General features: G+C 47.4%; 1 long non-coding RNA gene across 1 annotated transcript in view; it reads right to left on the bottom strand.

Moving 5' to 3' along the window:
- Positions 1 to 3,355: 3,355 nt before the first annotated feature.
- LOC122166346 overlaps positions 3,356 to 10,893 on the bottom strand; it is a 28,372-nt gene continuing 20,834 nt past the window's right edge. The window contains exon 3 of the long non-coding RNA XR_006170777.1: positions 3,356 to 7,596. This is a non-coding gene — a long non-coding RNA (uncharacterized LOC122166346). The remainder of the gene's footprint in view (positions 7,597 to 10,893) is intronic.

Below are 10,893 nucleotides of genomic sequence, written 5' to 3'. Positions count from 1 at the left end.
TGAAAGGTTTTCGGTGAGTCATTTGACCCTGTTATTAGGGACAGCAATAAACCAGAACACTTGGGTTATTTGGACCGACTTTGTGAACACAGAATTTTTAAAACCTTATATGTGTGCTAAAACCTTGTATGTGTGCTAAAAGCAACTAGAGGACCAATTTCTACCCCATTATGTCCCATGCACACACAGAGAGGACGCGGGGCTGTACACGCAGTGCTGCAGAGCACAGTCAGACTCTCAGGACCGAGGATGACAGTTTGCTGTGAAGTCAGACCAGTTTTTCCCCACAGGCAGAATGGCCCCCTGGGTGCCAGTCTGGGCTGCTCACTCCCAGGGAGCACCTGCAGGCTGCCAGAGCTTCCCAGAGGGAGAACTGAGGCTCGTACAGTGAGACTTGCGGCACACCAGGATTGGCATTATATAGTTTCAATGGTTTTAGATTTCTTTATATATATCCAACCACCTCATGACCTGGACATCACACTTTGTACCAGGGACATGCTGTGCAAATCTGGGGGAGCAACCGCAGCGCAGCTGAAGACCTTTCTCCCATTACTCTGCCTAGGTCTTTCCCACCCATGCAGCAAACAGCTCCTTCCACAGACCATCTCCTGCGCCGCGCATCATGTGAGCTCTGATACGCTCGCTCCTCACAGCGCTCACAGCCTTTCCCCCACTCAGAACCCCCTGCTGCACTTCCTGCCGTGAGGAGCCGGGAGCAGCGTGGGGCTGCAGGAGCAGCTGTGGGGCCTGCGGTGCTGGCACTGGGCGCTGCGGGCCCCACTCTGCTCCCAGCGCCTGCCCAGACTCCGCTGCCTGCTGCAGCCATGGACGGAGCGCTGCCTGGTGCCGGGCCTTGTGGCTGTCATGGGATTCCACATCAGACAGAAGCTTTGTAGAATACTGTGTCCAAGCTGTGCTTCTTAGAAGAAAAAGCAGTGTCTAAATGGGAGCTTTTTACTACAGCGATGCTAAGTCACATCCCAGCCAAAAAGACTTTTACTTAAGTTGAAGTGCAGCTGGTTTTAGAGCAACTTGGATAATGTAAGCTCATTAAGTGTCTTTTAAAGCCCCAGCTAAATCACTTTCCAAAGTTAAACAATTTTCACTATTCCTACTCTTTATGAACTCTGAATGAAACTAGCTGAGCAGCTCAGATACGGCTTTGTGCCACATCAGCTGAGCATTCACATCCTCAGGTTCTCTGCTCTCACTGCTGTAACAGTGCTGCTTTCTGTGGCTGCTGGCTGTCCAACCATGCACAGCACTGCCCACGGGGCTCAGCCGCTCTCCTGGCACTCCAGGCTCCACTCCTCAGCCCCAGCTCAGCACAGCTCCACGTGCAGAGTGCAGCTGCCTGGTGCGGAGCAGGAGGCACAATACCCCGGGCTGGGGGAACGCAGGGCTGCGCGGTGCTGGAAGTGCTGCTCAGGGCCTGAGCGGGGGCTGAGCAGAAGTGATGGTGTGATTCTGTCACCTTCTTTTTCAGAATATGCGGTGGATAAAAAATTACACCGTACTCACACGGAAGGTGGAGTTTACCTCAGTATTTTCACTCTGAGGTTTGTGTTAAAAACAAAACGAAACAAAAACCACGGGTGGAAATAATGAGTCCTCCTTCTCGACGGAAACACACCGACTTTCTTTGCCATCATTCCATCTACTGCGTTAACGACGCCGGTTCCGGGCAGTCCCCGTCTGCCAGTACGAGGGCGGCCGCCATCATCTGCCGCACCCCGGGGTTCCCCATCCCGGAGCGGAGAACCGCGCGCCCTCCCGCCCCGACCCGCGGCATCTCCCCGCGCCCGCCGCAGCACCGCGGCTCCCCCTGTCCGCGCCGACCCCGGCGCAGTGCCGCCTCCCGCCGCTCGGGGGCGCCGCAACCGCGCGGCGCGGTGAGAACGGGCGGGGCGAGTGCTGGAAAGCGGCGGCGCTGCGGCGGATGTCGCGAGGGTTGCTCCGAAAGTAACGCCTCCCGTTTCATTCCGTTGCCCGGCGCCGTCGGTAGGCGGCTGTCGGTGCGAAGGAAGCAGAGCTGAACCTTCCCACCGGTATCCCGTTACATTTTGTTGCCGTGCGACAGACGGCAGCAGAGGGGGGGCTGTCTGACACAATGGCGTGTGACATGGAAGTGCACGTGGAGCAAAGACGTGGAACTGAATTCCTCCATGCAGAGAAAAAGGCACCACTGACATTCAGTGATGCTCGTGAACGCTGATGGTGAAGAACTGTTTCTGTCCGAGACATATATGCAGCACTGTAGAGATCTGCATACATCCTATTAATCCCTGTCCTTAATGGCAAACACAGCCATGGGGCTGCAACTAAAATAAAACCAGCCCGATCAAAAGAGTCACAGAATCACAGAATCATTCCAGCTGGAAAAGCCTTCTAGGATCACCAAGCCCAACCCATCCCACCATGCCTGCTGGCCGTGTCCCTCAGTTTCACATCTGCACGGCTCCTGAACACCCCCAGGCTCGGTGACCCCCCTCCCCGTGCAGCACGTGCTGCTCACAGGGGCACCGCTGCTCCCCCCAGCCCCACTCACAGCCCGAGGTGCTGCACTTGCTGGGCCGGGCGGCACTGCGGTGGGGGGCGCACAGCAGCAGCCATCCATCTCCAGCCCCAAACAGTCATTGTCAATAACCCCACCATAAATGTCAGCCCTGACACCGTGTCAATAACTTATTGTGTGAGCATAATGCATCGCCTTGGAAAAGGCCAGTGTAAAGACCGGTTTGCTAGCCAGCATTGTGCGATGACAATTACAGGGTTTTTTCCTATCTAGGGTCAATCATTTGATGGATGGAGGCTGCCGTATTTAGGTGAGATTATTATAGTGGTGCTGAATAGCAGCCTGGGGAGCTGCTCAGTGCAGCGCTGCGCAGACAGCCCTGGGCCCCTGGGGAGGCGCTGACCTCTGGGGGAAGCAGGAACCAGCCTGGAGAAAGCGGGAGGAAAATATCTGCTGCTCCCTGCAAATTCATTTAAATGGAGGACTCAGCAAATAGCACTTAATAGGTGTTTTGTGCTCTTGATGATTTAACCAAACCTGACCCAGAACGGGAGGAGAATCAACACGGCCTGGCCTTCTGCAGCAGCCAGTGAAGGGGAAGAGTATGAGAAATGTGATGAAGTTGTTACAGAAATCACAGACCCAGCATCAGTGTCTGCACGTGGCTCAAACCCATGCAGGAGTGCACTGAGCTCCACAGAGACAGCCTGCACAACAGCACTGCCAACACTGCTACTGAAGTACCAACATGCTATTTTATTTTTAAATACATTCTGCAACATCTGTGTCTGAAAATAGAAGTTTCTGAAGGGCTCAAGCAACCCAATTTGACTAGAATTCTGAAAAAGGATTTTATTTAGATTTATGATAATATCTGCATGGATCATAAAAATACAATTTTCCCTTTCTGTTTACATGTGCTCATGCTTGTACATTTGTGTACCCATAATATGTAGCCATGTGAAAAGAGAATGATGGTAAAAGCAGGTTTTAAGGGACAACAGCTCTAAAAAGCATCCTTTGTGCTTATGGTAGGATCACATTGTGAGGCACTATAAAATGAAATCTCAGTAACATAAAACAACGTAAGAAAAGATTTCCCTTTTAAAATCAGACACCAGACAACTAGAGAACTCAAAGTTTGCCTCTGTCTTAAAGCAGTCATTGTCTGGGGCTGCTCCGAAAAGGGCCAGAGCACTCCCACTGCCACGATCCAGTTCAGCAGGCCATGGGCACATACATTATTCAGCGTTCTAAAATCTAACAATCAATGTTTTACACTGTGCAACACAGCTTAATCTAACAACCAAAATCCAATTTGTGAGCAATTTTAGATGAGGTTTCCCCACAAAACCTGGAGAACTGACATTACAGGATAGAACAAGAGAAGTGAGCCCTCTTCCTCTCCCTGTCACACGCAGGTGCCATTTCCCAGGACACACATCAGGCTGGCAGCACACGATGACGCTCAGTGCTGACTGCATCCTAGCCCTCCTCCCCCTTGCAGTGTAATTAATAAGAAGCTCTGCATAAAATGCTAACAGGAGTCTTTTTAAATGTTCGTACTCCCTGTAGTAGTAACTAATAGTAGTAGTAGTAATTCTGTTGCTGCTCGCCTCACTGTTGCTTCTAAATCTCAGTGTCATGAACCAAAAGGAGAAGCAACATACAGTGCCTGCAGCCTCCAACCTGCCTGGTGTACTGCGAGCCAAGGGCTGCAATCAACACAAACAGCAGCTATATCTAAACAAACAGACAATAACAGACAGTAAATTCATCTCTATTCCCTCCCGTACCAAGCGGACAATCAGGGCTTAAATAATTAATACTCTGGGCTTACGGTGCACCTTTCGCCCCAGGATCTCCGAGCACTTTGCAGGGATAGCTTTTTGTTTTGCTGGAGAAAATAGAATAGAGAAAGATTAACCGATTGACCAAGGTCATGCTGCCTGAACGTTTTCCTTCTGTTTACCGCTTAACTGCAGCGCTGCTGTGACCTTGCAAAGCTAAAGGAAGGCTGCATTTTGTGAAGATAATCTCCCTTAACGTGCACCATATGTTTGTGATTAGGCAAAAGAAAAAGCTTCAGAAGAATTGCTGGTGGTGAGAGCGTCCACCACGTTCTCTGGGATGTCAGAGCTGCAATTTTCTGCAGGGCCTGGAGAAACAGATGCAAACCTGCAAACCCCATCCCACTATTTCAAGGAAAAGTGGTTACTCAGCATCCCTGCACACTCCTGAAAAATCCAGCCTGTGCGTCCATGGCATGTAATTTCCCAATTACAAAAACCAGAGTGATCAGGTAAGATCGTGGGAGATCCGTTCCCATGGAACATTTGATCCAGGGCAATTGAGATGTCACCACAATGCCACAAACCAATTATTTTAGCAATGGATGTTGGTCCATGTGAGGGAAACCCTTTGGGATGTAGCTGTTAGAGCAAGGCTCCCGGCCAAACATATCAGTTAAAGGTGAAATGGACTGGCAGGTTCAAAAAGAAGCCTCTGGCTACAGAGATGTGGCATGCTGAGGCTGGAGGAGGGCTGGGGGCAGAGCTGGGCACAGCTGTGCCCCTTCAAAGAGCTCCTACCAGCTCATGCCTCACAGCTGGCCCCTGCAGGCCTGCAGGTAGGGCTGGCATCCCCTGAAGCAGGCAGGCCCAACTGCTTTGCAATGGATCTCCAAGGGCAGGAAGATGCTGTAGTGTTTCATTGTCATTTGTTGTTGCCCTAAAGTGATTCTGAAAAGCCGTGCCAGACTCAAATGCCAGTGAGATGGGTGAGAGCAACGGGCTGCAGAAAAGAAGCCACTTGGCTTGGCAAAGATAGAAAAAATCTTCCTTAGCTGTACAGCTCCCCCAGAAATGAGTCAGTAGGCCTGACAGAACAGAAAACACAAGTTGCCATAGAAACTCACATGCCTTCCACCAGGAGGAGAAAAAAATGTAGGCCAATATTTCTGCTTAGCTGGCTCCTGCTCCTGCTTTGCTGCTCGGCCCGCCTGGACCCCAGGGCTGCAGTACACCTCGGTTTGATTTGCCCCCAGCTGAGCAAAGCCCTGGCCCTCACTGCTGTGGAAAGCAGCTGCCTGGTGAGAGCATGTGCACATGTGTAAGCACTCTAACATGCGTATGGACACAAAGACACATGGACACACAGACACGGCTCTGAGGCTGCTCAGGGTTGGTGCTGGGTTACTGCAGATCTGGAGCCCAGGGAACAGAGGCGTGCGAGTTCCTGTGCTGTAGTCACACTGTGAGCGTGCAAACAACTGACAGATGGTGACAAATGATGTTTGTGTTGGATTATTGCAGCTGCCTTTCATTTAAATGAACACCTCTCCTGCATTCTGTAGTTTTGTCATCTGCAAACCAAGGGATGCACTGCACAGCACAGCACTGCACTGCACAGCACAGCACAGCACTGCACAGCACTGCTTGTTTTCTATGACAAGGTCAGCCTGTCCAGCTGCACCCAGAGGAATGCACTCCAGCTCTTTCACAGTCACTGTAATAGAAGTAGCTGCTGATCGCTTACGTATCTGTGTATATACATGTATATACATGTATCTTGTTTGGGAGTGGAAGAGTCAGTAAAACTTTTTTGAGAGTTAAAATTCCCTGTGTAGGTTTAACAAAAGTAGAACAAAATAAAAGAGAAACTCTGCAGTGTTTTCACAGGGGAAGGTAGAGTCTAATTCTGTGTCTGACTCCGTATGTGGGACACTTCCCTCTGGGAAGGAACAAGTACAATAACGTAGAGTTAAAAGCCAAAAAGTCCTCTATTCACTACAAGATGGGAACTTCAGGATACATTAAAACTCAGCAGCAGTTTTTGGAGGAACGTTCTGCAGAAGTATAGAAGTGCAGAACTGTTTACTGTTTGCTCCAATACTGAAAAGTGTGGAGAAATGCGATCTCTGTGATATCGTCACCCAGCTGAGCCAGGTGCCCTCATGTAGGGCACAGGACCAGGGGTCAGCGGCACTGCCAGCGCTGGGCACCACGCTGAAGTAGATCTCAATTATTTTATTGCTTCCCAGCATTTTCCAAGAAAAAAAAAAAAAACCAAAAACAAAAACAAGAAAAGCACTGAAAAGTTTGTTTCACTGAGATTAAGGTAAGAAATGAGAGCCCTCTCTCCATCTCAAGCTCTCTGCAATGATGAGAGTTTTCTTCTTACTAAAGTGATCAGTAAAGTCCAAAGAAGCTCAGTGAGAATGTTTTTGTCACTGTAGCAGCAGAAGCACAATGTAAGCTGTGTGTTCAAGCACTCACACTGGGTTTGTGTTTACATGGAAAACAATAGAACAGAAAGAATCGCGGGGGAAATTTTCTGTTCAAGGTAACAGGCAACCAACTTTCCAGCATGCTAATTTAAATGTTACCATTTACACTGAATTTCCAGGAATTATCTCATATAGAGCGTTTTATGTGCTGAAAGGAAAAGAGATAATTGGTGAGTAATCAAAGACTTCTGCCTGGTAATTTACAGTCAGTTTGGGGCAGGCTTCCTGCAGAGTGGAAAACAGATACCAGTAGGATGCTAAATGATACAAAGGCCCTAAGGAGGCGGACTTACATCCAGTCACATCTTCTGTAAAAACGCAGCGTGACATAAACCTACCCTCCTGGGAAGGAGCCCTGGTGTCAGGAACGTGAATCCTTTGTGGCCACCACAGAGACCGGGGAAGTTTTCCTCTCCATGCCGTCGCTGTGTTTTAAAACTCCACGTGTCAGCAGCGGGGGATCGAGAACGGTGAGAACGACGTGAACAAAACTGTGCACACAGAAGTGCTGAGGGCTGTGCGGTGCTGGGGACACGTGGGTCTGATGGACGCCGATGGAGGCAAACTGAGCAGAAACAAGGTTTTCTTAGGAACAACTTTTAACTCCGTTTTTCTGTCAGGAGAGTTCTGACTCGCGGACAGATCTTCCCACAGCCACATGCCTCTCCAGAAGGCCCGATGCCACACGGCCCAGGAGCTCAGAGCTGGAACTGTGCATCCTCCTGTGCAGCCACACAAAGCACTTCGTGATGAAGGACTCAGGGAAGGCGATCTCCAAACGCCTTTATAACTTTAAGAATTAAAAATAAATGCTTTGCAGCAATGGAAGGCATGCTGTGCTAGTGATTTCCACTGCTTGTAATAACCCTAAATCAACTTTTTTCTCTCACCTCCAGATTTGAAAGCTCAATTAATTTTGTGCTGTAGCTCTATCTATTACTTCAGCCACATGTGGCAGAGTGAGAATTCTTGCAACACAATGGCTAATTTTTGGTATCTTCTCTGCCTAATGGCAGGTGTGCTGTCCTAAATAATTAGCTTTCAAAAAGGGATCCCCTTAACCCTTCTCTAAAACTGGTTACTGATCTCAGTTGTACCTCATTAAGCTCCTGACAGCTCAATGTACTCACATCTGTTACTGTTTGGTAGTTTGATTCTGAGAACACAAATTGCTTCAAGAATTGCCAATTCATTCAGGCTCGTGATGCAGATCAAAATCCATCTGTTTACTAATCAAAAGCCATATTTCAACCACAGTACAACAGTGGTGTCTGCAATAACTTAAGACTTTTTCTCTGCCCTAAGCGTGATGGGGAGTACTCTTCATTTAAGACACACTTATTTGCATTATATATCTTAAATACTATTCAGGCAACAGTGTACAGGCGTTAATCAATCTGTGTGCAGTGCACTGAGTCCTCAGACATCCTTTACTTACAGGCTCACGTTGGAGGCTTGTTACTTCCCCCCCTTCAATTCCAGGTAAAACTTTGGCCTTTATTATTCCACCTTTTTGTCATTTAACTCTAGCAATGAAGTCAACCACCAAAACTGAAGGCACAGCAGAGAACAAACGGAAAAAGAGTAAGCAATACTGTAGGCACGTTACTGACTTGCTGAGGCTGCTCTGTGAGAGCCAGGCAGGTTTATATATCAAGTAATGTGGAGATCCTTACATTTATTTTCCAAAATGCAAATCTGAAAGCAGGAATTACATTGCACTATGTGACAAATGAGCGTGTGGCTGTGTGTGTCAGCCTCCAGCTGCACAAGGCATTTGGTTTTAAAGGAGCGAGTGAGATTGTGAAATTCTGCCATTTAATTTGCTGTGCCGTTAACTGTGATTCCTACAGCACCACCAAGGGATGGCAAATGTCCAGTCGTCAGAAGCTATTATAGGATAATCACCTCTCCAAATGAGACTCTCTGCAGACATTAGGGAGCATAATTCCCCATGGAATCCACTCTTCTGGGCGGGCTGCTGCCTCACAGCACCTCACTGCAACAGGAGGTAAAAGCTGGCCGAGCTTTTGGTTCTCTGAAAGCCCTACCAAAGGCACCAGGAAAGGAGCAGTTCTAGATTAAAAGGGAGCTAAGCAGACAGAAGGTCAGAAGACAAAATCTTAGCTGGTTTTTGGAGACACAAGACAAATGAAAGAAAGATCTACCTTAAGCTTTCTGCTATCTGGACCGTTACTATTTCAATTTGCTGGTGTTCTCTACTGCTAGCATTTCACAGCAAACAGGGAAGTCTACGGTTCACCCTCCTGCTGGAGCTATTTTCTCTATACACCGTGGACCTGCTAACTGTGGCACTGGATGGATCTCCTCTAAAGTCTGTACAGAGCTCTGCAGGTGCAATGCATTGCAGCATAGAAAACATCAGTAAATTGTTGACCTTATGGAAAATTCACAAAGTTTTGAAAGTAATTATAGATTTTACCCATTCCTTTCCTTGATATATGGTAAGTCTGCAAGACCCTATAGTTTATTCATACCTGAAAAGAAAAGCCTAAGGCACTTTCTAGGATGGTTAACCTATGACCACTACATTAAGGCTTCAAAACAAATGCAACTCATTTGCTCAGAGAAGACAGATTAATAAATTGTTCCACCCCATTATCCCTGTAATAGCTTGAGGGATAGCTTAGAGGAAGCCTAGCAAATGACACAGGCCAAAGGCCAGTGCTCCTTTTCCAAACACAATATTACAAGCCTTAATACAAACACAAATGATCAAGTGGATTTACACAAGGACAATAGGAACACTAGTGTGGGTTCAAGCAGTACTCATCAGGGTAAAAACTGCAAAGCAAGCTGTAAAGCATGGTTCTAGGTATGAGAAATGAAATTGAAATTGATGCAGCTGTGCTTGAGACTTCCCTGACCATCATCCTTGGCAATGCAGGTGCTGCCAGCTCCACCACGTGCTGGGGCAGCTTGGGGACCTGCGAGCAAATCCTGCCTGCTGCTGGAGGGAGCACGGCTGGGATGCTCCAGGGCTGCCAGCAACCAGGAGAGCACATCTCCTCCTACTGCCTTCTCTGGACTGGAGCACCAGTATAAAATAGATGAGAGAATGACAAGTAGCTGAGATACAGTCTTGCAATTCCAAAGCCATGAATCAGGATGCAGACTCTCTTAAGCTAAGTTTTGAAATAACAACACATTTTAAATAGTTATGCTTCTGCATTTTGTAACATCCCCACAAATCTTTGAGCCTGTAGGGTCATAACTGCTAAAGCAAAGAAAATATTTAAAATAACAAAACAGTTTCCTGCAGGAATTAAGGAGAAGGTGAACGTGATAAAAGCTGTGATGAAATGATGAGACCTGGAAGCTATGAAATACAACTTAAGATACAAAAAGGAGAGACTACAAATGTGCTGAGGTTTACATACTGACTTGTCTTGGCATTGCTCATAAAAACGGAAGGTAATAGGGAAAAAGTTATGGCTCAAAAGAATTATTCTTTATGGTAGCAGTCCTGTGTTTTCCATGCAGGGATGTGTAAGCTTTAATGGATAACGTCCAGAACAGAGCAAAGCAGGGAAAATACTAAGTAAGCAAAAATGCCTTTTTTTTTAATTGCTTCTACACCCGTGGAAATAGGTGAATATTGGCTAAACTGCAGTGGAGAATTTTGAAATGATTATAAAGACTGAGTGCAACAATGTGAATAGCATCACTAGTGAACAGCATCACTAGGGACACAAAGAGAACACAGTCATGCCAGTGCTATGCATGGAACTCTAAAAGGTAATTGTTTCCAGATTCACAACTAGAAAACATCTGAACTATCAGGTTAAGAATCTCTGGTGTGCCAGGCCTGAGAAGCAGCATGAAATAACCTTAAATCAGCCAGAAGTAGTGAGTGAGGAATTCCCCTTGTGAAGGGAAGCTGTATTGGATCAGGAGGGCAGAGGCACAGGATGCTCTGATGGGCATAAAGAAAATGTGAGCCTGAAAGACAGCTCCTTTACATAAATAAAATACCAAACAGCCACTGTCAGGGAAACCAAAGCTGTTCCTCTTCAGCTTTAACACATACATCTGTGAACTAAGAGCCACGAAGCTCAGACAGCTT

The sequence above is a fragment of the Centrocercus urophasianus genome, unplaced genomic scaffold (assembly GCF_019232065.1).
Source record: "Centrocercus urophasianus isolate 14NV4802_14NV808 unplaced genomic scaffold, USGS_Curo_1.0 seq_33, whole genome shotgun sequence".
Lineage (NCBI taxonomy): Eukaryota > Metazoa > Chordata > Aves > Galliformes > Phasianidae > Centrocercus > Centrocercus urophasianus.
This window is presented reverse-complemented; position numbering and strand designations above follow the sequence as displayed.